Genomic DNA, 24,135 nt, shown 5'->3' with positions numbered 1-24,135 from the left:
TTTACATTGTAGTTGTGAGGTAGAAACAACAAGTGAAAAAATAACACATAGTATCTCAAGTAATGATAAGTGTGCTTAAGACGTATAAGGCAGGGCTAAGGCAAAGAGGCTATTTAAAATAGGATGGTCAAGAAAAACCTCTCTGGCACAGTGGCATTTTAGAAAACATATGAAGTACTTATGTTCATAAGTTAGCATGAAAAATAAATTTCCAGCAGAAGAAATAGCAGGGCTGCATTCTACTGTGGTAGAAATATATTTGTTGCATTTGGGAAAACTTTAATGAAAACAGCATGAATAGAGAAGGCAAGACGTGGATCAAAATAAATTGTATAAAGAAAAGAGATGAATAGATGATTGAAGCTCCATAGGTCAAAGATAGCCTTTGGATTGAGATAAATGCCATTGGATCAGGCCTTGATCTGATTTATATTTTGGAAGAGAGGCAAGGGTTGAAGAACAGATCCCTTATTTTGACATTACAGAAACCTGTTGGCCCTTAATATTTTTACATCCTTTTGTTCCACCTGTTCATTCTTTTTTTCCATATTCTCCTAACCTAGAACTTTATATTTATGATTTGAATATGATTCATATTATTGTACATACTTGCAATAACTCAACTCCAGTGAAGCCTGGTTTTGAGTAATTATATTTGCTAAAATCTCAATCCTACAAATTGTTAAATCTTCTTACACTGCAGCTCTACCAAGAAAACTCAAATGTACAAAGAGAAGAATTTATTTTATGTTTTATAAATTTGGCATACAGTGTTGCTAAGCAAATATTATTCTTTCATTTAGTTTTATAGCTCTCACCCTTTCCCTTCAATAAAATGTCCAAATGTATCATTAAGTTTTCTGAACTATCCAACTCATCTTATCTTGTAGTCAGTTCCAGAAAAAAATCTACTCTGAATTAAAAACTGAGCCTATTCGATCTAACCCATTTAAGCTCTCTACTTTCACTTGTTTGTAAATTAATCTATACTTGACCAAATTTGTAACTCTCTGCAACATCTTGATCATTGATATGATTCTGTTTTTCCAGAGTTATATATTCCTATTGTTCCTTGTTTTGTGTTTCCTCCTTTATACTTGGAGAATTTTAAAAATTCAGATGTTCTTTTTCATGAAGATTATAATGGTGAAAATTATAATAAAGAAACTAATATTTGCATTTCAGTCATTTTAATTGACAATGTGTTTTTTATATATTCTCCTTGAAGTTTCAAGTATTATCGTAACACTTTATAAATAAGAAAATTTTAGTTCAAAGACATGAAGCAAACTAAGCAACCTCTAATGTCACTGCAACATGGTAATTAACATTTCCTTCCCAGTGTTTCATCCTCTTGGCTTCCACAACATATAAACAGCCGAGAAATACCTCTTCTACTATTCTTTTCCACCACAGATTTTTTTTCATAGACTTTCTATTTTCTCTTGCACATTACATCAGTACTAAGTAGGATATCTGTCCTCAGCCTATTCTCTTCTGACTCTACACATCTTGATTGTATAAGCTGTAATAATCTCATAGTTTGATTACAATCAATAAGATAGTAAGTACCCAATCTGCAGCTCCAGTGTTGACCTTTTTCTCCCAATTTTAGACTCAGGTAATTAGCCCTTTCCTGGGTTTCTCTGTCTTAGCCTTTATCCTTGTCTGATTCACAAATTATACTGTAAACTGCTTAAGAACAACAGTAAAGCTTGTCATGCCATGTCTCTAGAATAAACAACATTCTATCTTATGTAGTAGATTATCATGTTGTTCAGAATTTGTCAATCATATATTTCATTTTAGTAATTTAAGCAGGAGCATAATGTAACATTTTTAGTTAAATAAATAAATATCATGGATATTGGTCATAAATGGTTTCATGTTTCCATCATAGGAGAATTGCAGAATAAGGAGGAGGAGCAGCAACTGGAGCAGCAGGAAGACAAAGAGGAAGAAGAGGAAAAGGAGAAGGAGACGGTAGTAAAGAAGGTGGAGAAGCAGGATTGAGGAGACCCCAGCATAAACATCACTACAAATATCCGTTCACGAGTTGCATCCTTAAGCAAAAATTGTATTGCCTCACCTGTGATAAAGCAGTAGTTCTTTGTTGATGTTTCCTTTTTAACAAAGGTCATGACATTTTCAAAGAGAATAGTGTTTGGTATAGAGAATAAGATATCTGTTTTCTTTAATTATAAAATACGAAGTCATGTTCTGATTCATCAGTCTTCTAAATTGGCCTACTCTTCCTGGAGGGTGAGACCATAACTAACACGAGAAGGTCACTCCTGTGTTTCTAGTCCACTATCCTTGTTTGACCTATCATACATAATCCCCACACTTCCTAACTTGGGGAAGCAGAAAATGATGAGTGGAATAATGCCTACATGTTGGTATTCCAACATAAAATGAAGATGAGTTAAGTTTAATTGTAATTTTAAAGTGTGCATATTAAGATGTATCAATATTTCTTAGCATGTAGTTTGCTGTTTATTAGTGCCTTTGGGCTACTTGTTAGCTTTATGTTCACTAGAACATGAATACCTTAGATCTACTAGAACTGTACCTAATATTGTTGGATAAATGAAGTAGTGAAGAAAACCAGAGGGAAGGAAGGAGAAGAGAGGGAGAAGAAAGAAAGAAGAAAAGAAGGAAATCATTTGCCTTTTCCCAAGTAATCAAAGCAGAATTTATTTTTAAAATCAGATATAGTTCAGTAGTTACTGAACCATGGGCCAGGAACAATGGCTCAGGACTGCAATCCCAGTACTACTTGTAGGCTAAGGCAGAAGGATTTTTGAGGTCAAAAGTTCAAGATCAGCATGGGCAACATAGCAAGACCAAGTCTCTACTAAAGAAAAATTTAAATTAAATTAACCAAGAGTGGTAACACATGTCTGTAGTCCTAGCTAAACATGAGGCTGAGGTCGTAGGACCACTTGAGCCTAGGAGTTCCTGCCATCTGTGAACTATGATCTCACCAATGCACTCAAGACTATGCTATGCAGCAAGACCCCATCTCTGGAAAAATAAAATAGTTACTGAACCCTATGTAACTTTTTTCCACTCAAAATGTAAAGAGATTGTATTTGTTTTACATGAGAAGAGACTTTGTAACTGTAATGCTTATAAATCTCATGACAAAAGAACAAGAGTAATATATATCTAATTTGATTTGAATTATTTATTTGCCTTAAGAAATGACTTTTATTTTCTTGTATATGACCCAGAGAATAATCACAATTTTCAGTAAGACTGTTCTAATACAGCATAAAAAATTTACCTAATAAATACTTCCTTAAAAAATCTGATATGAAATTAAACCACAAGTTTAATTCTTTACTGGATAAAGCCTAAGGATAACTAATGCATTCACAAGACAAATATGTGGTTGCTTATTTTTTTATTTTTTGTTTTTATTTTTTGTAGAGATGCGGTCTCACTATGTTGCCTAGACTGTTCTTCAACTTGTATACTCAAGCAATCCTCCTGCCTTGGACTCCCAAAGCGCTGGGATTACAGACATGAGCCACTGAGACCAGCCTTGTTTCAAACTTCACAGTACCCAAAGAATCACCTGGAGATACTGTTAAAATGCAGGCTCCTTAGGGCAACCCCAAGATTCTGACTCAGCAAGCTTGGGAAGTGGGACTAAGAATTTGCATTTCCACAAGCTCCAGCTGATGCTGTCTGTGATGGTCCCATGTGGCACACTCTGAGGAACAATGCACTAGGCTGTATAACTTACCTCAACTTTATACATAAGTTTTTAATATTCAGTTCTTAGTACATTGAATTATCTAACCAGCAGTGAGTAGGGTAATTTTTACACAAATTTTCCTAGGAATGTAATTAAAACATTTTATCCTTCACTCTAGTGTAATCATGTCAACATATAGCTGCTATGGAGAAATATGCAGCCTTAAAAACTCCAGGAAATTAAATTGAATTTCCAAATATGTATATATTCAGTCATATGTGAGATATATATCACTGAGCACTTAGAGTCATTTCACCATAAATATAAGAATTTTTTATCATATTGTAGCCAAAAGATTACTGAATTTGGCAAATGTTTGCATTCACTTTGTAACTTAAAATATTCTAAAGTCAATGGAAGATGGTAAAAGTATGAGATAAATAATGATTCGAAGAAAAACTCTTGAAGTATATGATGACTATAATTTCATTATGCCAGTTATCACCATTTATCAGAGAACATCAAGTAAAATCTTGATGACATGGTAAGTATTCTTTTTGTCATAGAGTTGTTCCACGTTGGACACATACTTGTGCAAACATCTTTATCACTGCAATCATTTCTATGCCTGGTTTCCTCCAGCATGCTTTTCCGTCATCTGACTCACTCATGGCTAGACTAACACTGGGATTAACATGCGATAAGTATAGTTGTTTCCTGATTACTTTGTCTTCACAATTATCTATTGCAAAATCACTTTGTTAGGGTTATTTTTATCATTTGTAGAGACAGATTTTGGGCACTACTTTTGGTTTCCATAATATGATCTCACAATTGCCATTATTTAACAACCAAAAAAAAAAGGGGGGAGAGGGGGGAATTTCAGAGTGTTTAAATACATTGGCCCTCTAGGGAAGCACATCATCTCTTGAAGCTTCACTTCAACTTCACTACTTCTGTAGTCTCATCTTGGGTAAAAGGTAATATGTTCATGTGTAATCGAATATGATATCTTAATCTAGAGTGTTGCTTCCTAAAATCTTTTGAAAACTAATTATAAAAATGCGTATTTGTGTAATGATAATTTCTCATAAAGAAACAATTGAGAGATATGGTGACCCTCTTAGGATCTGAAGATAAGTTGAGAATCTCAATTCCTATACGTTGAAATCAGCAATCATCATGCAAAGTAAATAATGTGGAATATGGAGACATATTCCAGCTTCTCTCCTGATGGAACTTTCTAAAAACCTTTTTATTTCCTTGTCTACATACTGGCATCTACTCTCCTACTTACTACTTTTACCCTTAACTTAAATTCAAAGTTCATATTTTAATAAAATAGCATATGTTCTCTTTTTTACAAATGTATATATTGTTTCACAAGTTTCACTTTTAAAAATTTACTTTATTCCCATAAGTAAACATTTCTCACTACCTTTGCATTGACCTTCCCATCATTTTAAACAGTTATGTTATTCTGTATAATAAAAAATATTATATAACAGTTATGCTTTTCTACCTTACTGTTTTATATTACTGAAGTTGTTTTCATTCAGTTGTGATGTGGCAGAAAAGAAAGATTTTACTATTTCATATTTTTATTATTTTGTCATTGGGGAAATATTTTTTAAACCATTGTGTATATATTTATACATCTATGTCTGTATATCCATCTTTCAATTTATCAAGGTTAGTAAAAGAAAACTACTCTTCTATAAGTATTTTTTGATTCCATACTTTCAATACAGTTTACAGATATAAAAAACACTAAAGTTTTTGTTCTTTTTGTATCATAAAATGACTGATGGGTAGGTTTATCTATCAGGTGATAGAAAAACCCCAAGGTACATATTATTTTTACAGTTGCTCTTAATACCAGAGATTTCCTTTTTTTTTTTTTTTTTTTAATTTGAGACAGAGTTTCACTCTTGTTGCCCAGGCTGGAGTGCAATGGTGCAATCTCAGCTTACCTTAACCTCCGCCTCCCGGGCTCAAGCGATTCTCCCGCCTCAGCTTCCTGAGTAGCTGGGATTACAAAGGCGCTCACCACCATGCCCAGCTAAATTATTATTATTATTATTTTTAGTAGAGACGGGGTTTCTCTATGTCGGTCAGACTGGTCTTTAACTCCTGACCGCAGGTGATCTGTCTGCCTTGGCCTTCCAAAGTGCTGGGATTACAGGCATGAGCCACCATGCCCGGCCAGAAATTTCAATTTAAATAACTGAGGCAAATCAGTGAATAAGTAAAAAAGCAAATGCCATAAATAATGAGTTCTGCTTTATATTTTGGAGATTTTGGGTTATTAATAACAGCAATTTTTTATAATTAAGTAAAACATATTCTTGTAATGTTTTATCACAAGTTACTGGTAAAAGAGATTAGAATAATGAAGACCATTACCTTTATATGGATTACTCTATAGTTTTCAATAAACAGGTAAAAATGTCATTTATTTGTAAGTCTTGTGGCAATTATGTGTTTCACTGAAAATATCTCTATTTAGATGTTTATAATTTACAAATAATCTGTTTAACTTTTTTTTTTGTTTAATAACCAAGGAACTGGGTTAACTGGCTTATACATGTTTATGATAACATATCATAGTCCCAGATTAGGTTAATTTTGTTGAATGAGATTATTTAAAATATTAAGTCTTCTTCACCAATTCCACTTCTCAGAGGAGGTATGAATATTTTCTCTGTGACTTCTTATCAGTTTGATTTTTTTCTACCCAATATCATTAATGTTCTAAACTGAATGTTACACCATTTTTGCAACTCTCAAGACAGAAATCTGGCTCATTTTCAGTGATGTTATTACAAAGCGATTGCCCATTGCTTGTCATTCTAACATCCTAAGATCTCTTTACACTGTACCTTAAATATCATCCCTAATGCCATTATTTAAGGTGCCCCATAATGTTACAAAACCTAAGTAATCAAGTAATCATGTTGTCTCCAGTTTTATCCTCCCTACATTTTGAACTGCTTGCACTTTCAATATGGTATCCTCTCTCTTTTTCATTTTCTTATAGTTGCCCAACACCTCTTTACTCATCCCACAGAATCCAACTCAAGCTTTACTTTATTCTTTACTTTCACACCCCTATTCACTTGGTCTGTGTAAGGTGTTGGTTTGTGTGTTTCTCTAACGCCTTAGCATTTCCATATCGGAGCTCTCACTTTTACTTATCAATGTCTCCAAAAAGTCTCCAAATTTCATTATGTCAGACAATGGGTTTTAATTGTCTTTCTATCTGGCATGTGTCTCCCAGTGCTTTGGAGCATAGCATAATCAATAAAATTTTGATGGGCTAATACAAGAAAAAATGTGATACTGAATTTCCACGTATGTTTTCAGAGAACCCAGCCAACTATGAAGTTCCTTGTGTTCGCCTTCATCTTGGCTGTCATGGTTTCCATGATTGTAAGTATATCAGGACATTTGAAGAATATATTCTCAGTACCTATCCCAAGAGTCTCTCTATTCTTTGTATTCTGCATATGTTGGTGTTTACTTGAATACAGTTTTATATGTTTTAAGGTTTCTATATGAACATTTTTTTGTATTAACCTACATAAGCTCTTTAAGCATTTAGAATGAATATTCATTATTCACCTACAGACACTAAAGTATATTTAGTTTAATGTGAAATAAAGTTTTACTGAACTTCTTAAATATGTGGAACTGAGAGTTTGTAAAAGTCTCTTTAAACATGTAATACTCTAGACCATCTGAAGCTAGAAATCTCAGGAATGAAGTAGGTGCACTTGAGTGGAATTCAAGTATTAAAAGATATCAAAGTAGAAATTTTCAAGTCATTCTTTGCAAAGCCTAACTTAAAATTAGTTCACAATTATTTAGCACACACTTTCCAAAATAAAGCTGCTTATTTTTAACTTTAAAACAAAACTTCAGATCTATTACATGCTATGAGTTCCCAGTCTGTATTGTCATTTACTACTCTGTATCACCAGGTAAAGCACTTGACTTCTCTGGAGCTCTTTCTTCTACTCTACTTCCTTCTCTTTCTCCTGTTCCTTTTCTGTCTATGACATTAGTAGGAAACTGGCCATGAAAGAATAAAAATACTCCAACTTATCTGGTAAATTCTAACAGATATTTCAAAAACTAATTTGATTATAAAATCATAGTATACCACATTATTTGTTATAAAAAGATAGGTGTCTGAAAAATAAAACATAAAAATGTAAGGAAAACAGAGAAAAACATAATGCTTGTCTCTGTCAGTAAATAAAAGTTATATGTAAGTAGCCTTTGAGCTACTGAGAACATATGAAAAACTACAGTTTCACTTTTCATTCATCAATGATAACCATTTACTCCCTTTCACACACCAAAGAAGTATAAATCAAAATAAATTTATATTTGAATATAGCACACTAATTACAGAAAAGCATACTCTTGACACATTTTAAAGATGTCATAAAGCAAAAATAACTAATTTAGTGTCTATTGATGATTTGCTTACATCCTGTTTACTCACAATTGTAGCTGCTGAGTTCATTTTTGTACTCAATCTGGAATTATAACATTAAGATAATAACTATTGTCTCATTTTCTGTTTTCTAAGGGAGCTGATTCATCTGAAGAGGTGAGTCATTTTCATTCACTGGAAAACTTGTTTTCAGTTTTGTCCTCCCTACATTTGTATTGAATTATTAAGCTTTTCTTCATTTTTCACAGAAATTTCTTCGTAGATTGAGAAGATTCGATGTAAGTATTCTCTGATAATGCTGTGTAGTCCAAATAAATTTTATTCTCTGATTACTTATTCTTCTAGAAGAGTCAATATTTATTTCTCAAATATATGTAGTAGTTGCAAAAGTGTACTTGTTTTCATCTATTTATGATACACAGGTAACAGTCACAAATGTATTGTGTCCTAACAACATTTCAATTGAAACTTATAATGCCAACCAGAGAAACCAGTTACTCTCTGAGCCCTCAAGTATCATCTCCTGAGTAATCACATTGACCTAAAAAATAGTTAAAATTCTAATTCTATTAATTATAAAACATGCCTCATAGAGCATAAAGGCTGATAATTACACATAAAATACGGTAAGTTTGCATCTTCTGATTTTTTTTGAGGGCAATAAACTCATTAAATTAAACAGACCATGATAAATGAGATAGAAAATTTCATTTCTTTAACATTTTTTCTTAATGTATGTATCTTGATGTCCCCGTATGTTGGCATATAATGTCAACCTGATAGGGTTGCAAAAGATCTCCTAACTAATATAGTAAATACATGGATTAAAGTAACACCAAATAAAAAGGTGCTCTAAAAGGGATGATGGTTATTTGTGTCAACAGAAGGCAGAAGTATTAAAGAATGTAGGAATCATAAGAGACAGTAAGCTCATTAAAAGAGTGACCACATAAGCTGTCACCACATAAGCTGAATTTAGTAAATATCTCCTTCCCATAATACTCAAAAGTGGGCAAACTGGTTGCTGGGAGGTAGTATTTTGAGGAAAATTTAAAACCTCTTTGGAGTGATAGCCTATAATCAGTGTTCCTGCATGTAAAATAAAACCACAAAACTGTGAACATACAGTACAAAGGTAAATACTCAATCATTTTTACCTGCTTTTAAAATGTGTTTATAACCAAAAAGAAAAATCTAATTAAAAGTTTGGAAAAAATCTTATAAGTAATATGTAAGTTCCTAAAACTTTAACAATCTGAGCTTCTAATAAAAACATTTGCACTGTCAATATCTCAATTTTCTGCAATTTTCTTTCTCCTTGTGTGTATACAGGAAGGGAGGTATGGCCCTTATCAGCCATTTGTACCACCACCACTATACCCACAACCATACCAACCATACCAACCACAATACTAACAATATCCCTGTTAATATCATCAGTGACTGCAGGACGTGATTATTGAGGTAAGATGGGGTTAGTGACATTTTTACTTTCTGTATCAGTGCTGACAGTTAAAAGAAGAAAAACAAAAACAAACCATTAAACCAACAGCAGTTCCAGTATAAGAAAGCAGCCTGATATAGCTCCTTGAAGTGTATTAGTTTATATAAATGCTTCTGAGATAAAGTCTCTGTCCTGCTATGGTTAGAAGGCTGGGTTATAGGATGGGGAACACCAGGGTTTGTATCCTGGCCCTGACAACTACCAGTTTCATGACTTTGAACTACTCTTAATGCTCCCAAACCTCAGTTTTCTCATCAAAAAATTGTGTATTGTAACACTGAAATATACTTTTTAGAATTGGTGACACTTTTGAAAGACATATCACATAAAATCTCTTGATCAGAAAGGTTTATAGTTATAACTGCAGGGCTTCCCTGCCACTAAATCTGTACCTAGATGTTGCTTAAAGTTTTCACTCCCAAAATGCAGTCTTTGGAGAAGCTTCCATCTGGGAACCGTCTGGGAACTTGTGAGAAATTTGCACTTTATACCCTAAGTAACTCGACTGAGCAATTACTATAGAAATTATTAACATAATGCTAACAAGAAAATACGAAAATGTCATCAATTTCTTTTTAGAAAGTCAGTTTTATCTGTGTCTACACAACATTAAATGTTCTAAATTCTATGAAAGACTAAATATTTCACTACAAAATAGAGCAAACTGTTGGAGATAAGGGAGGATTGTTCTACAATTCAAAGTTAACACAGTCCAAAGGATTTCAATCATTTTTCAGTGCATTTGGGAGATTATATTCCCATTCAATTCTCTATTGCCATTAATGATATGAGGAAGAGCCTGAACTTGATCCCTTAGGGTTTAGGTAATAACTGATGACATTTAATCAAGGAAAGATGTACTAAAATATTATTTAGGGAAAATGTATATAAATGAAATGTGTAGACTATATTTAAGTAGAAAAATAAAATAGTATGATGATTGAAAAACAATTTAAATTTGAATTTAAATTATATATGCTGAATGATCATTTTTATTTGTTCAGATACCAATTTAATAAGTGTTTAATTGTCTACTCTGTGTCAAATATTATTTTGGGCCCTGCATTTTATAAACTAAAATTTTATATAGTATCTACTCTGTACCAGGCCAGAATATAAATGTATTTACAGGGGTAAAAATTTTACAGATAATGTTTCTTTCTCTGTGCAGGTTTGATTGGCAAATACAACTTCTACATGCATATTCTCATCCTTCATACCATATCACACTACCACCACTTTTTGAAGAATCATCAAAAAAACAATGCAAATGAAAAACAGACTATAATTTACTGTGTACTCTTTGTTTCAAGATACTTGCCTTTTTAATTATCATTTGGTGATGGAATTGCAATTTAAACTGTTAAGCTGTTTTCAGTGCTGTTTCTGAATAATAGAAATCACTTCTTCTCTAAAAGCAATAAATTTCAAGCACATTCTTATGTGTATGCTCCTTATTTTTCTTTTTCCTATTTATGGGAATAACAATTTCTTTCATCATCTTCTTTCCCAGTTTGACTAGCACAGACTGAAGCACATAATGTCAGAGGTCCTTATTTGTAATTGAGTCTGTCATATTTTAGATGTTACAAACATGGTACTCAAACTCCCTTATTATTAGAGCTATTTATGCCAAGATTTGATTTGCCCATGGTTTCCTTTGAGACACCACAGTTGCTAAGCCTCCAAAGCACTCACATTTTTTATCTCAGCCCCTGTAGGTCAGAAGATAACCACCGTGTCACTCTACAGCAGTATGTAGGCGTTCTGCATGTAAACCATCTAATGCCCTCCATTAGTTTTTCAGCAACGACTTTTATTCAAGAAATATTTATTGAATGACCCCAGCTGTCAGGCCGTCTTCTAGATGCTGCAGACAAAGAGATACAAAAGTCCTGCCTTTAGAGAGTTTACATTGTAACTGGCAGATGCAGATACAAAGTAAATAAATAGTACATATCTTAGGCAATGATAAGTGTGCTAAAGAAGTATAAGCATGTCTAGGGCATAGAAACAAATTTAAACAGGATAGTCAACAAAAGACTCTCTGATATAGTGACATTTTATGAAACTTATGAACTAAGCATGAGAGCCAATATAGAGAAATAAATTTTCTAGCAGAAAAATAGCGAATGCAAATTTATTTTGATAGAAACATGTTTGTTTCATTAGGGACAAATTCAAGGAGACCAATATAGACAGAGAAGGCAAATGGATCAAAATAAATTACTTCACAGTGTAAGGGATACACAGGTAATTAAAGCTTTGTAGCCCATGTTAAGTCTTTGATTTGAGATGGATAACATCGGAGAAAGATACAATCTTACTTATATTTTGGAAGGGAATCAAGGGTTGAATCATAGATATCCACACTTGGGCCTTACAGAAATCTGTGAGTCCTTCCTATTTTTATGTCCTTTTATTCTATGTGTTCCTTTTACAATTTATTTTATTTTCCTCTAACCCAGTACTTCATATTTTTCATTCCCTATATACTTGCAATCATTCGAACAACTCCAATGACCTCTGGGTTTGGGTTATCCTACTTGCTAATATCTCAATCCTACAAATCCCCAAATTTTATATGTTTCTTTATCAAAACCTAGATATATAGAAAAAAATGTATTTTTTTTTCTAAATTTGGAGTACGACATTGCTCACCAAGTTTTACCCTTGTATTTGATGCAATACCTCTCTTATTAACCTAAAATAAATTGCCCCAATATTCATTTTCTGAAGGATCCAACTCATCTCAGTCTGTAGTCAATTTCAAAATAATAATAATAATAACAATAGTCTATGTATTTGAAGGGAGAAATGAATTCATTAGGCATAAGTGTCTTAAACTTCTTACTCTCACTTTTAATAAATTAATCTATATCTGACCAGATTTCTAATTCTCAAAGTCTTAAAGGTGAAGATGACCGTCATGTTTTCCAAAGATATTTTTTCATTATTCTTTGTTTTGCATTTTCTCCTTTATTTTCAGAGAAATTTTTGAAACTAAGATGTTCTTTCAAATGAATACTATGATGCTGAAAATAATAATAAAACTACCTAATGTTTACCTTTAAATAATTTATATTTTTAATTTCTCATATATATGAAATAAACATTTCATATAATATATAAATCACATTTCATATTATATATTAATATATGGAATATATATCTTTATTTAATTCACTTTCAACTATTATTATAACATGGTCTGGGTAACTAAATTGTCGTTTAAAGAAATTACAGAATCCCCTATTTCACTACAACTTTTGTTCATTGTGATTAACATTTTCCCTTTGAAATTTCATCCCTTTTGCTTCCATTATATATATATATTGCTTGAAAATACTATACTATTCTTTTCCTTCTCAGAGATTTTCATGGGCTTTCTATTTTCTCCAACATACTACCTCGGTGTTGTCTAGGGGATCTTTTCTCAACCTTCTTTTTTTTCTGGCTGTACACGTCTTTCTTGTATGATTTCATTTCTTTTCATAGGTCATTTTCATAATTGATTAAAATCAATGAGCTGATAAGTCCAAAGTCTACAGTTCATGTGTGGGAAGAAGAGTTCCTTCTTCTCTCAATTTAGACTTATATAATAAACACTCCTCTAGATTGATGTGCAGTTGCCTTTAACCTTGTATGTTTTATTAATTAAACTGTAACCTCCTTAGGAGCAGAAAAGAACATTTACTTTGTATCACCAGTGTCTAGAATGTTTCATCTTATATAGAATACAGTCCAGTGTTGTTTCACATTTGTCATTTGAAGTATTTTTCCTCTTAATATGGAAACTGGAATATAATATATTTTTATGTAAATAAACATCACAGATTTTTTCATAAACTGTTGCATACTTTCATCATAGTAGAAATAGAAAAGAAGAAAGGAGAAGAATAGGAGGAAAGCCCAGCATAAATATGACTGCAAATACCTATTCATGGGTTGCATCCTTAAGACATCAATTTAATGACATGCTTGTGATAAAGCCTTCACTATTTTTTCATGTTTCCCTTATAAATGAAAGACATTGTATTTTCAAAGAGCATAGTGTTTGTTTATAAATAATTAGATAACTGTTTTATTTAATTATAAAATGTGAAGATGAGACATGTCTGATCCATCAGTCTTCCAAAATGGCCTACTGTTCCTGGAGGGAAGGTCACTCCTGTGTATCTAGTCCACTATGTTTGTTCAAACTGTCATACACAATTCTCACACTCCCTAACTTGGGGAAACAGGAAACGATGTGTGAAATAATGCCTATATTTTAGTGTTCCAACACAAAATATAGATGACATAAGTTTACTTGTAGTTGTAAAATGTTATATTAAAATATATCAACATTTTTACCGGGTAGCTTATTGTCTGTCAATACCTTTGGACAATTACTTTGCTTTGTGTTCACTAGAACATGAATATTATAGAAGTAATACAACAGTGCCTTACATTGTTGTTTAAATGGTTAGTGAAGAAATAAATAGTGGAAAAAAGGTAGAGGAGAAAGACAGGAAAGAAAGAAGAAAGGGGAGAAATCATTTCACAGTTCAAACATATCCAAAGCAGTGTTTACTCTTCAAAGTCAGACATACTTCAAGTTACTGAACTATATATCTCTTTTCCATTAAGAAGTGATGAGAGATTGTATTATTTTGAGCATGAGAAGAAACCTTGTATCTCCAGTGCTTAGAATAAATCTATTTTGAATTGAATTATTTATTCGCCTTAAGAAATAATTTATCTTTTTGTATTTACCTAGAGAATAACCATTATTTCCAATAGGACTGTTCAATTATAACATAGAAGTTTTACCTTATAAATATTTTCCTAATAAATCTGACACAGTAAGCCATAAGTTCTATTTGTGGGATGAAGTCTAAGGACAAATAATACATTTGTGAGTTGACCATGTGTTTTTCCAAACTTTACAGTACAGAAAGTACCACCTAGAGATACTGTTAAAATGCAAGTTTCTGGTGTACCCCCAAGATTCTGATTCAGCAAGTTTGGAAAGTGAGACTAAGAATATTCATTATAATAGGCTCCAGCTGATGGTGATTCTCATGGTTCCATGTAGCACACACAGAAACAATGGATTAGGCTTTATAATTTATCTTCAATTTACAGATGAGTTTTTAACATTGAGTTCTAAGTGTTTGAATTATCCAATCAGTCACCAGTTGGTTAGGTTTTGAACAAATTTATCTAGGAACTTAGTGAATGTTCTTTTTTTTTTCCTCCTTTCTGTCTAGTGCAATCATGGCAACACATGGCTTTCATGTAAAAATATGAGCCTTTAAAAACTCCAGAGAAGTACATTGAATTTCCAAACATAAGTATCCAGTTATTATGTATGATGTATATTATTATACTAAACACCTAGAACTATTTGGCTGTAATTATAAGAATTATTTTATTACATAGTAGTAATCAAGAGATTACAGAATTTTGGCAAATGTTTACATCCACTTTATGAATTAAAATATTTTAAAGTCCATGGAAGAAATTAAAAGCACAGTATTTATCATAATTTTTAGAAAAATTATAAAAATATATAATGACTCCAATTATATTATGTCAGTTATCACTATTTCCTAGAAAATAGATTAAATTTTGGAAGGATTTTAGTATCATTTTTGTCAGAGTTGTTTCATCTTGGACATATAGTTGTTGAAATAAAATAGAATGTTGTCCACGCAAACATATTATAGATGTAATCATTTCTATGCTTGGTTACTATAGCACGATTTTTTCCCTCATCTTATTCTCACATGTCTAAACTAATTAACATATGATGGATCCATTTGTTTCCTGATTTCTTTGTCATCACAATCTTTATCGTAAAATAATCCAGTCGAGTTCAATCTCAGTATTTTGTAGGAATTTCTTTCGGTCATTTGTTGCTCAGCAATTGCAGGGCATGTCTATAGAGGTAAGACGAGTCTAGTGATTTTTTTTTTTTTTTTTTTTTTTTTTTTTACTTTTCAAACATATCAGTGCTGACAGTTAGAAAGAATAAACACATAAGCAAGTCATAAAACAGTTCTAGCTTTAGAAATGTAGCCTGGGATAGCTCCTTGAAATGTATTCATTTATATAAATGATTCTGAGGGAAATCTTCTGCCCTGTTATGATTAAAAGGGTGAGCTCTGGGGAGGGGAACGCCTGTGTTTGTATTCTGCTCCTGACAACTACTATTTTCACGATCTTGAAGTATTACTAATCCTTTCCAAACTTCAATTTCCTCATCAACACAGTGGGTATTATGATAATACTTGCACTCTTTGTAGAACTAGTAAGGCTATTGAAGGACATATTACATAAAAGCCCTTGATCAGAAAGCAGCATAATTGTGACGGCAGGCTTCACTGCCGCTGAAGCTATATCTGGATATTGTTTAAAACTTTTCCTCCTAAAATTTAATCTTTGGACAAGCTACGCAAGCACTATCTGGGATCTTGTGAGAAATGTAGATTCTAAACCACATCTAAATCAAACGAATCAGAATCTGCATTTTAATAACATCCCTATGTGATGTATAACACAATAACTTTGAGAATTTTTGTCTTAAGTAATTCTAATAAGTAGTTAGGATAAAAACCACTAATATCATATCAAAAATGAGAGAGGAAAATGTTATTAATTTCCTTTTTAGAAAGTCAATTCAATTTTACCTATTTATATGCAACACAAACTTTCAAATTTCTAGGAAAAAAATAGTATTTCTAGGAAAAAATAGTTTTTCACTACAAATCAAAGTAAACTTTTAAAAATATGAACACTGTCCTGTGATTTACTGTTGAAATCATCCATAGGATTTCAATTATTTTTCAGTGCAGTTGTAGATTTTATTCCAGTCGAAATCTCTGTTGCCAATAATGATATGGGAAAGAATCTGAACTTGATACTCTAGGCATTAGGTAAGAGTTGATCACATTTGATCAAGAAAGGATATATTTAAAATATTATTTTGGAACAATAAATGTGAATGAAATATGTAGGCTATATTTAAGGAGGGGACTGAAAGAGGTTATAGAAAGACTTAAAAGAAATGTGGAAAAGGAGTCTTTGTAAAGTATATTAACAGGTTTAATGATGGATTGAATGAGAGACCAATTCAGCAAAGGAGAAAAAACAAATGGGTGCAATGTGTCAGGATTGGATTAGCAAATAAAAGCGCAAAGCACTTTTATGCCTTTCAAAAAAGAGATAATGGTTGGCGGTTATTTATGTATTTGTTTCTTTTTTTCCCAAGGAATTTTGCCATGTATATGGTTTCTTTGGTTTAGGTGGAAGACGTTGAAGAAATTAATTTGGCTATGCTAACTTAGAACAATTGAAAAAGCATTTAAACTAAAAATCGAAGCAAGTTAAATGTTAGAACTGAACTACTGAACTCCTCAAGAACTTTTTATCTATTTTTGGAGATAGGTGGATAAAATACAGGCAATCTTCAGACAGTTAGAATATCACGTAATTAAAATGTCAAGTGATTGGATGAGTATTTAGGCATATTATAACAGCAGGAATATGGCAGTTAAGATAAGAGAGCATGCAGAGAGATAATAAGGAAGACCACTGGAAATCTAGCAAAATAATTTAGGATGAGAGATCGGAGCTAGAACTAAGAAAGAAGTGGTAGAGATATCAGCAATTTATTGGAAATTCTGATCATATATTTTAGAACATTTTTGGCAAAGTGTTTTTATATGCATAACTTTAACCAAGACACAAGTTTTAGGCAAGGATTTTTTTATCACCTCAAATACAAACATACATTGAGAGACTTTATTCAGTTGAAAGATCATTAAAATAGGAAGAAAGATCTGATCTCAAAAATGTGCAAGCATGTCAACACCAAACATAACAAGAAGTTTCTCAACTGGTAAGAATTTTGCTTACCACTGAGACAGAGGTGGTAAGCAAAGATTAGCAGAGCCTTTAGGGGGAATTTGGGCAAACAAGGGAAAACAACCAGGAGAATCTGATAAGAAAAGTATTCCACTGTGGTCTGCTGATTCTCAGGATAAGCTAATTAAGGGACACATTCCAATGTTTAGTGCTTGCTCAGGCTTGAAGAGCAGCAGAATTTCGAGGCCTGTAGAATGGAGAGAAGCCAGAATAATATTTGGTCAAGACAAAGCAAAGAGTAAGAAATGGGTAATTGTGAATACTTAATCAGTCACTCAGGAATATGTCTGCAAAACATAAGAGAATTAGGAATGATTAATCAGTAGTTCAAATTTAATAAAAAGAATTTTTATTAAATTTTTTCCTTTACCTACAGGGGTAGAAGTCTTATTTGCTCTGTACTCATATGATTCTTCCTATTCAAAAAATCCCTTTACCTATCTAACAACACGTTAAGCCACATACAATATTTCCAGTGTCTAAAAAGCATGTTTTATAGAATAATTCGAAAAAGTAGCGAATTATTTGCATTGTCTTTTTTATTATATTTATCTTAAAAGTAACGACAAAAATTGTCAAAAATCAATTCCAATCTTCAATCTACAAAGAGTTGCACGTAGCACAGAGAGTCGTTGTTGGGACCAAAATCATTTTTAAGGGAGAAGAAGGAGAGTGCTAGGGTTCAGATTTTGAAACCAGAGTCAGAGAGTGAGAGGAAGTCACTGAATGCTGTGAGATGGGTGTAGTGCGTGCTTTCTCCTGAATTGCCTTTGACAGTCCACCTTACACACTTAGCATGTGAAAGACTGTGGAAGTTTGACAAATTAAATTAGATGTCTTGTTGTATCCTTGTCTCATTGTCCATTAACTGCACCATCCTCTTGCTCAGATTAAAAGCTTAAGGATATAATTGATTGCTTTTACATCTCTGGCAGAGAGTCGCTCACTTTTTAAAAAACATTTATTTTTATTTCCATAGGTTTTGAGGGAACAGGTGGTATTTGCTTACATTAGTAAAATATTCAGTGGTGATTTGTGACATTTTGGTGCACCCATCACCCAAGCAACATTCACTGAACCCAGTGTATACTCAGTTATCCCTCACACCCCTCCCATCCTTTCCCCGAAGTCCTCAAAGTCAATTATGTCATTCTTAATGCCTTTTCATCCTCATGGCTTAGCTTCCACTTATGAGTGAGAAAATATAATGTTTGGTTTTCTATTTCTGCATTACTTTGCTTAGAATAATATTCTCCAGTTCCATCCAAGTTGCTGCAAATGCCATTGATTCGCTCCTTTTTATGGCTGAGTAGTATTCCATCATATATATCCACTCGTTGATTGATGGGCATTTGGACTGGTTCCATATTTTTGCAATTGCAAATTCTGCTGCTATAAACGTGCATGTGCAAGCATCTTTTTAATCTAATAGTTTCTTTTCCTCTGGTTAGCAATCTAGTAGTGGGATTGCTAGATCAAATGGTAGTTCCACTTTTAGTTCTTTAAGGAAACTCCACACTGTTTCCCTTAGTGGTTGCACTAGTTTGCATTCCCACCAGCAGTGTAAAAGGGTTCTCTGTTCACCACATCCATGCCAATCAACTATTTTTCGATTTTTTATTATGGCCATTCTTGCAGGAGTAAGGTGGTATTGCATTGTGATTTTGATTAGCATTTCCCTGACAATTAATAATGTTCAGCATTTTTCATATGTTTGGTGGCCATTTGTCTATCTTCTTTTGAGAATTGTCTATTCATGTCCTTAGCCTACTTTTTGATGACACTGTTTGTATTTTTCTTGCTAATTTGTTTGAGTTCATTGTAGATTATGGATATTAGTCCTTTGTTGGATGTATAGATTGTGAAGATATTCTCCCACTCTCTGGATTGTCTGTTTACTCTGCTGACTGTTCCTTTGCTGTGCAGAAACTCTTCAGTTTAATTAAGTCCCACCTATTAACTTGCTTTTGTTGCATTTGCTTTGGAGTTCCTAGTCATGAACTCTTTGCCTAAGTCAATGTCTAGAAGGGTTTTTCTGATGCTATCTTCTAGAATTCAGATCTTAGATTTTAAGTTCTTGATCCATCTTCAGTTGACTTTTGTATAAGGTGAGAGATGAGGATCCAGTTTCATTCTCCTACATATGGCTTGTCAATTATCCCGCACTATTTGTTGAATAAGGTGTCCTTTCCCCACTTTATGTTTTTGTTTGCTCTGTCAAAATTCAGTTAGATATTAAGTGTTTGACGTTATTTCTGGATTCTTTATTCTGTTCCATTAGTCTAACTGCCATACCACGATCATGTTGTTTTGGTAACTACGGCCTTACAGAATAGTTTAAAGTGAGGTAATGTGATGATGTGATGCCTCCAATTTTTTGTTTGTTTGTTTGTTTGTTTTTGTTTTTGCTTAGTATTGCTTTGGTTATGCGACTGTTTTTTGGTTCCAAACGAATTTTAGAATTGTTTGCTCTAGTTCTGTGAAGTATGATGGTAGTATTTTGAGGGGAATTGCATTGAATTTGTAGATTGCTTTTGGCAGTTTGGTCATTCCCACAACACTGATTCTACCCATCCGTGAGCATGGGATGTGCTTCCATTTGTTTGTGTCATCCATGATTTCTTTCACCAGGGTTTTGTAGTTTTTCACTGTAGAGATCTTTCACCTCCTTGGTTAGGTATATTCCTAAGTATTTTATTTTTCTTGCAGCTATTGTTAAAGCGGTTGAGTTCCTGATGTGATTTTCAGCTTGGTCACTGTTGATGTATAGCAGAGCTACTGATTTGTGTACATTAATTTTTTATCTGGTAACTTTGCTGAATTCATTTATCAGTTCTAGGAGCTTTTTGGAGGAGTCTTGGGGTTTTCTAGGTATACAATTATACTATTTGCAAACAGCGACAGTTTGACTTCCTCTTTAATGATTTGGATGTCATTTCTTTCTTTTGTCTAACTGCCCTGGCTAGGACTTCCAGTACTATGTTGAATAGAAGTGGTGAGAGTAGGCATACTTGTCTTGTTCTACTTCTCAAAGGAAATGCTTTCAACATATCCCTGTTCAGTATTATGTTGACTGTGGGTTTGTCATAGATGGGTTTTATTACATTGAGATATGGCCCTTGTGTGCTGATTTTGCTGAGAGTTTTAATCATAAAATGATGCTTGATTTTGTCAAAGGCTTTTGTTGTGTCTATTGAGATATCATGTGATTTTTGTTTTTAATTCTGTTTATGTAGTGTATCACATTTATTGACTTCCATATTTTAAACCACCCCTGCATCCCTTGTATAAAACCCACTTGATCATAGTGGATCATCTTTCTGATATGCTATTGGATTCAGTTAGCTAGTATTTTGTTAAGGATTTTTGCATCTATGTTCTCCAGGAATATTGGTCTGCAGTTTTTTGTTGTTTTGCTATATCCTTTCCTGGTTTTGGTATTAGGATGATACTGGCTTCATAGAATGATTTAGGGAGGATTCCCTCTTTTCTATCTTATATAATTGTGTCAGTGGAGTTGGTACCAATTCTTCTTTGAATGTCTGATAGCTTCAGCTGTGAATCCATCATGTCCTGAACTCTTTTTGTTGAAATTTTTTATTACCATCTCACTGTTAGTTATTGGTCTGTTTAGGGTTTCTAATTCTTCCTGATTTAAGCTAGTGGGGTTGTGTATTTCCAGGAATTTATCCACCTCCTCTAGGTTTTCTAGTTTATGTGCATGAAGGTGTTCAGAGTAATCTTGAATGTTCTTTTGTATTTCTGTGGTGTCAATTGTAAAATCTCCTATTTAATTTCTAATTGAGCTTATTTGGATTTTCTGTCTTCTTTTCAAGGTTAAATTTGCTAATGGTCTATCAATTTTATTTATCTTTTCAAAGAACCAGATTTTTCTTTCATTTATCTTTTTTTTTTTTTTCCCTTGTCTCAATTTCATTTAGTTATTCTCCCATCTTGGTTATTTCTTTTCTTCTGCTGGGGTTGGATTTGGTTTGTTTTCTCTTCTCTAGTTCCTTGAGGTGTGACTTTAGATTGTCTATTTGTGCTCTTTCAAAACTTTTTGATCTAGGCATTTAGGGCTATGAACTTTCCTCTTAGCATCACGTTTGCTACATCCCAGAGGTTTTGATAGGTTGTGTCTTTATGATCATTCAGTTCAAAACATTTTATATTTTCATCTTGAATTCATTGTTTACACAGTGATCACTCAGGAGCAAGTTATTTACTTTCAATGTATTTGCGTGGCCTTGAAGTTTCCTTTTGGAGTTGATTTCCAATTTTACTTTGCTTTGGTCAGAGAGAGTACTTGATATTATTTCGATTTTCTTAAATTTATTGAGAGTTGTTTTGTGGCTGATCATATGGTCTATCTTGGAGAATGTTCCATGCACTGATGAATAGAATGTATATTCTGCAGTTGTTGGATAGAATGTTCTGTAAATATCTGTTAAGTCCATTTGTTCTAGGGTATAGTTTAAATCCATTGTTTCTTTGTTGACTTTCTGTCTTGATGACAACCTGTCTAGTGCTGTGAGTGGAGTATTGAAGTCCCCCACTATTATAGTACTGCTGTCTATGCCATTTCTTAGATCTAATAGTAATTGTTTTATAAATTTGGGAGCTCCAGTTTTAGGTGCATATATATTTAGGATTGTGATACTTTCCAGTGACAATGCCTTTTATCATTATAAAATGTACCACTTTGTCTTTTTTAACTGCTGTTGCTTTAAACTTTGTTTTGTCTGATATAAGAATAGCAGCTCTTGGTTGCTTTTGGTGTCCATTTGCATGGAATATCTTTTGCCACCCCTTTAGCTTAAGTTTTTGTGAGTCCTTATGTGTTAGGTGAGTCTCTTGAAGGCAGCAGACACTTGGTTGGCAAAGTCTTATTCATTCAGCAATGCTGGGTTTTTTTGTTTTGTTTCATTCTGTTTGAGACAGAGCCTTTCTCTGTCACCAGGCTGTAGTGCAGTGGCATGATCTCAGCTCTCCCGGGTTCAAGTGATTCCCCTGCCTCAGCCCCCTGAGTAGCTGAGACTACAGGCACATGCCACCATGCCAGGATAATTTATTGTATTTTAGTAGAGACAGGGTTTCACCATTTTGGCCAGGACAATCTTGATCTCTTGACCTCATGATCCACCCACCTCAGCCTCCCAAAGTTCTGGGATTACAGGCGTGAGCCACCATGTTTGGCCAATTCTCTATCTTTCAAGTGGAACATTTAGACCATTTACATTCAACATTAGTATTGAGATGTGAGGTACTATTCTATTCATTGTGCTATTTGTTGCCTGAAAATCATGATTCTTTTCTGCTGTTTTTCTATTTTTGTTTTGTTTTATGTCCTGTGAGAGTCAACCTTTAAAGTGTTTCTCTTTTTATGTGTTTCCATTATTTGTTTCAAGATTTATAGCTCCTTTTAGGAGTTCTTGTAGTATTGGCTTGGTAGTGGTGAAATCTCTCAGCCTTTGTTTGTCTGAAAAAGACTGTATTTGTCCTTCATTTTTGAAGCTTAGTTTCACTGAATACAAAATTCTTGACTGATAATTGTTTTGTTTAAGGAAGCTGAAGATAGACCCCCAATCCCTTCTAGTGTGTAGGATTTCTGCTGAGAAATCAGCTGTTCATATGATATGTTTTTCTTTGTAGTTTATCTGGTGCTTTTACTGCACAGCTTTTAATATTCTTTCCTTCATCTTGACTTTAGATAACCTGATGACTGTGTGTCCAGGCGAAGATCCTTTTGCGATGAATTTCCCCAGTGCTCTTTGAGCTTCTTGTATTTGGATGTCTAGATCTCTATCAAGACCAGGGCAGTTTTCCTTGACTATTTCCCCAAAAATGTTCTCTAAACTTTTAGATATCTCTTCTTCCTCATGAATGCCAGTTATTCTTAGGTTTGGTCATTTAACATAATCTCAAGATTCTTGGAGGCTTTTTTCATTTTTTTAGGTTCTTTTTCTTTGTCTTTCTTGGATGGAGTTATTTTAAAAACCTTGTCTTCAAGCTCTGAAGTTTTTTCTTCTGCTTGTTTGATTCTATTGCTGAGACTTTGCAATACATTCTGCATTTCTCTAAGCATGTCCTTTATTTCCTAAAGTTGTGATTGTTTTCTATTTATGCTATTTATTTCACTGAAGATTTCTCCCATCATATATTGTATCATTATTTTTTATTTCCTTAAGTCAGACTTCACCTTTCTCTGGTGCCTCCTTGATTAGCTTAATAATTTGACCTTCTGAATTATTTTTTCTGGCAATTCAGGGCTTTTTTCTTGGTTCGGAATCATTGCTGATGAGCTAGTGTGATTTAGGGGGTGGGGAGTGTTAAATAAGTTTGTTTTGTCATATTACTAGAATTGTTTATCTGGTTCCTTCTCATTTGGGTAGGTTGTGTCAGAAGGAAGATCTGGGGCTCAAGGCTGCTGTTCCAATTCTTTTATCTCATGGGTGCTCCCTTGATATAGTACTCTTCCCTTTTCCCTAGGGATGTGGCTTCCTGAGAGCCAAACTGTAGTAATTGTTATTTCTCTTCTGGATCTAG

At 33.3% G+C, this 24,135-nt stretch overlaps 1 long non-coding RNA gene across 1 annotated transcript; it reads left to right on the top strand.

Moving 5' to 3' along the window:
* Positions 1-4,626: 4,626 nt before the first annotated feature.
* On the top strand, positions 4,627-11,111 carry LOC102118601 (uncharacterized). Its single transcript, XR_277162.4, has 6 exons — positions 4,627-4,686; positions 7,073-7,138; positions 8,307-8,327; positions 8,420-8,449; positions 9,504-9,635; positions 10,847-11,111. It is a non-coding gene; the product is annotated as an uncharacterized lncRNA (long non-coding RNA).
* Positions 11,112-24,135: the final 13,024 nt, after the last annotated feature.

This window comes from Macaca fascicularis, chromosome 5, assembly GCF_037993035.2.
Source record: "Macaca fascicularis isolate 582-1 chromosome 5, T2T-MFA8v1.1".
Taxonomy (NCBI): Eukaryota; Metazoa; Chordata; class Mammalia; order Primates; family Cercopithecidae; genus Macaca; species Macaca fascicularis.
Note: the sequence above shows the minus strand (reverse complement) of the source record. Positions and strands in the feature narration are given on the sequence as shown.